This window comes from Arachis duranensis, chromosome 6 (genome assembly GCF_000817695.3).
Source record: "Arachis duranensis cultivar V14167 chromosome 6, aradu.V14167.gnm2.J7QH, whole genome shotgun sequence".
NCBI lineage: Eukaryota > Viridiplantae > Streptophyta > Magnoliopsida > Fabales > Fabaceae > Arachis > Arachis duranensis.
In genome coordinates, this window is record NC_029777.3 from 6,584,156 (window position 1) to 6,590,472 (window position 6,317).

A 6,317-nucleotide genomic window follows, 5' to 3' on the forward strand; every position below is an offset into this window, starting at 1 on the left:
TTGCATTAAAATTATTTTCCTACAGCTCCCCTTTCATTTAATTATTTGAAACTACTGATTTTACTTATTTTAAGAAAGACAATAACTTCATTTTTAGTTAGGATTTATACTTTATTCTATGGTGGTAAAATAATAATTGTAAGTAAATATACAAAAAGAAAAAAAACTTTAGGATTTACACTTTATTTTATGGTGATAAAATAATAATTGTAAGTAAATATTAAAAAAAAAACTTTTTCTTGATCACAAAAATTTTAAATTATAATACTTAATTGATTTAGAAATTAAAATAAAAAATTAAATAAAATTGTAATGGCTTCTAAAATAAATAGATCTAAAAACAATCATCGTAAGTATTTTGTTTCTAATCACTATATAAAATATAAAAAATTTATACCACCAAGGCACCCATGTTTATGAGAAATCTTGAACAAGGACCAGAGAGGAAGAAAAAAATCAACCACGCATAACTTTGTTTCAAAACGATTTAACTAAATTAATTGAAAGTAAAATTATCATATTGCCTTAAGTTATTTTTTCTTAATAATTTTTTCTTCTTTTAATTTATGTAAATTGTTACCGGATATAAGATATTTAAAATTGTTCAAAATAGCATGCAACGTACAAAAATTTAATAATTCTCATTTTTAATGCGAGAAAGTCTATAAAACAGCAATTTTATTAAAATCTAAACGACACTTAATCAGTAAAAAGAAAGTAAGCAATTTCATACCATTATATATAATTTTACATTATTAAAAATATTAATAATAATTAATTAATGACTATAAATTACAAAATGTACTGTCCTTAACACTCTTCTTTTAATCCATTAAGCTATTAAATTTCTATAGGACAGTGGATATTAGATTTTTTGGTATTATAAATAGATTGATAGATATAATACAAATGTAGGTTTTACCTCAACTCAAAGTATTAATATAGAATCAAAATTTATGAAATGTAAACCTAACTCGTAAATTTTAAATATATATAATTTGCTGACATAAAATTAATTTAAATAAATAAAAAAAATGTGAATCTTAAATAAACCAAATTACTAGAAATAAACAATTAAAATCTCAAGTAAATCATTTAAAGGATGATTTTTGTGAAAATTACATGGATGATATCCATGTAATTTTTACTCCACGTTTCACATTTCTGTTTGTTTTACATGCACCTCTTATAACTTAGATAACGAATTCTTATTTTGCATTATCAATATTTTTCAACGTAAATTTTTTCATACAACGTAAATTCTTCTCTGTATTAAATTCTTTTTCAACCTAATTAAATTCGTTGTTCTCCTCTTTCGTGTTTTTCTTCTCTACATTATGGATCTGGATTGATTCAACGCAATTATCTTCGTCGTTCATCTTCTTCTTCATTTTCTTCTTCGATCTGCACTTTTGAATTGAAACATTGAATGAATCAACTTCAAATAAGTTGAATGAGTGTGATTTTGAGGAATCTTCTCAAACGCATCAATTTGATGAGGTTTGGATTATTGAATTCTGAATCGAATTTAATGGAATGAAATTTCTAATTTTATTTGAAGTGCATTGAATGGACTGAGGTGATCTACATATGAATTGAATTCAATTGAATTCAATTGAATTGATAATATGTAACTGTGAGTAATTGTGAGTGTCAGTAATTCTGAGTAATTCTGAGTAAATGTGAGTAACTTTTCGGTTCGGTAAGTACTAAAGAGGTGGTTCATCACTTTTATATTTTCGGTTCGGCCCGCAAAAAGGAGTCTAACAAAAATTAGACCAATATGTTATGTTTTCTTCCTTAAGCACTATATAATTGTTTCACCGTAATTAAGATTTCGGTTTACCATGAGTACTGTGTTCGGTTCATTCTGCACTATTCAAAACTCTTCTTCCTCATCTTCTACTGCTTCTTCACCAGAGAGAGAAGGAGGAAAAGAAAAAAATATAGCAGCAACAACAACAAAAGAATGACGATAGGGTTTCAGGGTTTAGGATTTATGGGTTCAGGGTTCAGTATACTAGGGTTCAGTGTGTTTCAAACTTTCGATTTGTCCCGTGTATTAATTTCGGTTCACCGTGTTCATGGTTGATGGTTTAGGGTTTAGGGGTCTAGGATTTAGGATTCAGGGTTCAGGGTTTTAGGGGTTTAGGGTTTACGGTAGGGTTTAGAGTTTACGATAGGATTTAGGGTTTAGGGTTTAGCATTTAGGGTTCAGAGTTCAGTGTTCGGGTTCAGGGTTTAGGGTTTAGGGTTTAGGTTTTAGGGTGTAGCATTTAGGGTTTAGGTTTTAGGGATTTAGGGATTTAAGTTTTATGGGTTCAGGGTTCAGTGTTCATAGTTCTGGTTTTAGTGTTTAGGGTTTAAGGGTTCATAATTTTTTGGTAAACAGGAGAGTGGTTTGGATTACTCTTCTGAAACAAATCAAACTGACAAAGTTTGAATTATTCAATTTTGAATCGAATTCTATGGAATGCAATTACTAATTTGAATTGAATTAAATTAAATGGACGGAGGTGTACTGAATTGAATTGAATTGAATTGATAATATGTAAATTGTAGGCAGAGTTATTTGAATTTGATTTTATATAATGGATTACGTTTCGTTCACTCAGTACTATACAATTGTATTGTTTTCGATTCAACATGAGTACTGTGTTAGGTTCACCATGAGTATTGTGTTTGGTTCATTTTGCAGAAAGCTGTTTGAATTTGATTTTATATAATGGATTATGTTTTGTTCACTCAGTACTATACAATTGTATTGTTTTCGGTTCACCATGATTACTGTGTTTGGTTCACCATGAATATTGTGTTCGGTTCATTATGCACTATTCAAAATTCTTTTTCCTCACCTTCTACTGCTTCTTCACCAGAGAGATGGAGGAAAAGACAAAAAAAAATACAGCAGTAACAACAACAAAAGAATGACGATAAGGAGAAAACACATGAAGAAGGAACGCAAAAAAGGAGGAGAATGAGGAACGCGAAGAAGAAGGCAAAGAAGAAGAAGACGCTCCGTGCATAAACGAGCGTGAAAAGAAGAAGAAGAAGCGCGGGAGAAGAAGAAGCGTGGGGTAGAAGAAGCGTTGGGCGATTTCGTGTGTATTGGGCGCGTGTATTTCACGTTTCATTTAATGGTATTGAATTTTTTTTGTTGGGCCAACTTGGTTACATGGTTACATAGATGTGTAGCATCCAGTATATAAACTAAGTTAGAGTAAGATTGTAAGAAAACAAGGCAACAAGCAACCAGATATTCAACAGAACTAGCAAAAATAAACCGATCGATAAGGAGCATAGAAGATCTGCAAAGCCAACGGCAGCAACAACAACAACACAGCAGCGAGAAGAGAAGTGAAAGGAGAGATTGAGAGAGAAGCAGGACAGGCAGAGTACTGACAGAGGAGAAGAGAGGAGAGCGTTGAAGATGGTGCGAGACTGGGAGAGGTTGAGCCACCGCTACGGCGCCAGCAGCACATAGGGTTCAAGCCTGGCGATTTGGCGTGCTTAACACTGCTTCTCTGAGACGCAGAGCAAGAACGTGACGAAAGGGAGGAATAGAATGAGAATCGATTTTGCGATTCTAACTGACCGACTGTTAAACTCTTGGGGCACTGGGCACTAGAATGAAGTTGGAGCAAGGAAGCATAAAATACCTCCTCCTTACTAATGAGAGTCTCATGCCTTTCCTTTTCCACAGCAATCACATCTGCATTTTTAATTGTGGATAGACCATGTGCCACAGCTCTCTCTCACTCTGCATCCAATGCACTGTGGCCAGTGGCCGGCCTCATCGAGTGTTGTACCAGACTCATCATTTGGATCTATCTTTGACTTCATATCAAGTAGTCCAAATATGGAAGCAGCCGCTGACTTGACTTTGCTAGAATCAGGAGCAACTGAATCCTGACTGGGAAATTGTTGGGTTTTTCTCTCCTTTGTGAGGCCCAAGCCTAATATTTTGGGGGTGTATTCTTTTACCCTAGTGTCACAACCCTAATTTAGTTTTTGAGAGTTATTGAGAGTGACAGAGAGTAGCCACAAAAGAGAGAAAGAAAAGGAAAAACAGAATTCCTGTTTTTGTCCAAAGCAGCAAATTTTAAATGGCAGTTTCTCAGTTGTTCACCGTTGGATCGGCTTGAAATTTAAACTGCATATTCCTATCAACTTGTTCTTCATTTTGATCGGTGGAGATGTTGATTGGAGGTTTGCAGTAGGAGAAATTAGTTTCGCAAGAGAGAAATTAGGTTTCTCATTTTTACACAGAGCAGCAATTTTGGAACGGAAGTTTCTCATTCTTTCACCGTTGGATCGACGTGAAATTTGGACTGTAGATTCTTCACATCTTGTTCTTCATTCTGAACGGTGAAGATTTTAATTGGAGGTCTGCAGAGAGAGAAATTGGCTTCGACATCAGCTCTGTTTTTTGGGTATATTTGATCTTCTTGCTTCTTATTTGTGAGCTTTGGTGCATTGATGTTTTGGCTGGTTATTTGCACATTTTTGTGTTTTGTTTGAGACTCTCTTGTACCTCATTTGATTATAGTGGAGCTATTTTCATTGGTCTCACATTGAGGGGGTTTTTCACGTTAAAATCTTGGTGTGTTCTTGTTATTGCTTTACTTGCTATATTTGCTTGTTATAGTTGCTGTCATATTGTGTTGTGAGTGCTTCCATATTGTTCTTGTGTTGGACATTGTTGTCGTTTCCGCTGCTAGGCTCTTTCAGAAATTCCCCTATCTGCCATAGTTAAAGCAAAGAAAACCTGCAAAGTATGTAGAGAAGGAGGCTTCTAATGATTAACAATGTCACTCTGATATGTTTAATCAGATTAAATGGTGCTAAAAGAGTTAATACTAAGTACCCTTAAAACATCTGCGAATGATGTCTTGCCATCCTTCACAAATCTAGCTCCAGCATAGAAACAGGTTGCATAGACACAGTAGAGAAAGAAAAATGAAACCCCAAATCCTATTCCACTGATCAACCCTTTTCTTTTTCCTTTTTCCATTGGACCTTTATATTTCTTTCTGTATAGCTTCATAACTGTTTCTTCAGCACAGAAAGATGCTACTGTTCTTATACTTCCAACTGCATTATGAGAAACCTGGCTTCCTTCCTCATACATCCGATGCATCAAATTTGCATATTATTATACATAGATATAGAATTACTCGTATAGCATTATTGTATAAGAAAGGTTTAATTCTTAAACTGTTTCCTTAACAACCAATTCTAATATCCTTCCGTACAAAGGAAAAAATGCGGTGCTTTCTAAAAATTAAGCAGCACTTTTACTTAAAAAAATATTTAAAGAAGAACCAAAAACAACTTTTGAAGAAATCACAACTCTCAATTATCAACCAAAGAAACACAACAATATAATAATAAACTCACTCAAAGAATTGGCCACGTAACCAAAACAAGGTCCAAGCAAAGGACCTACATTCATCCTTCCATTGGAATCAATTTGTCAACTCTCCTTTAAGAATAGACAAAGCTAGAATAGAAAGACGAAAGTGAAGCAGAAGCAAGGAATATACATCAGAGTAAGTATGTAGTAGGATTTAATCGAATGTACAATTTAATTATAAAAAAATACTATTCATACATATCAGTTATTAAAATTTATCATTATATATTTATATATAATTTAATTTAACTTTACTCAGGAACGGATCCAGAAATGTTATCATGGAGGCCAATAACACATATAACATTAAAAATTATGTAAAAATTATATAATATGAGATGTATTACAAAAATACACCGATAGAGAATATATTTTAAAGTACGAAAAATATGAAGGTATTTTTTACTAACGAAGTGGTCGATTCTTCATATTATAAAATTCATCGATAATAGAATTTGTGTCAAATTTTTCAGCAATTTTCTTTTCAAAATAATTAAAAAATAATTAGCAAGAAATTCATCTTTTATTTTGTTTCTTAGTTATTTTCACAATATTCATAGTTAAAAAAGATCTCTTAGTTGTAGCAATTGAAACAGAGAGAATTAATACTAAATGAATAAAAAATGATGGTCACAAAAAAAAAATCACTTTATGAGATTTGAAATTTTTATTTAATTAAAAATATTAGTAATAATATTTTTTTAGTTTTTTTTTAATATTATTACTTACTTTTTAGATATTAAAAATTATTAATATTTAAATTAGACTGAACTTTTATTTATAGTAGACTAAATACTAAATATTTTTTTAAATTAAATTATACATAATAACTTATTACTATTAATTTTTTTTAAAAGAGATGGGGTCGAGGCCTCCACTCGCCCCCTTATGTTCGTCCCTG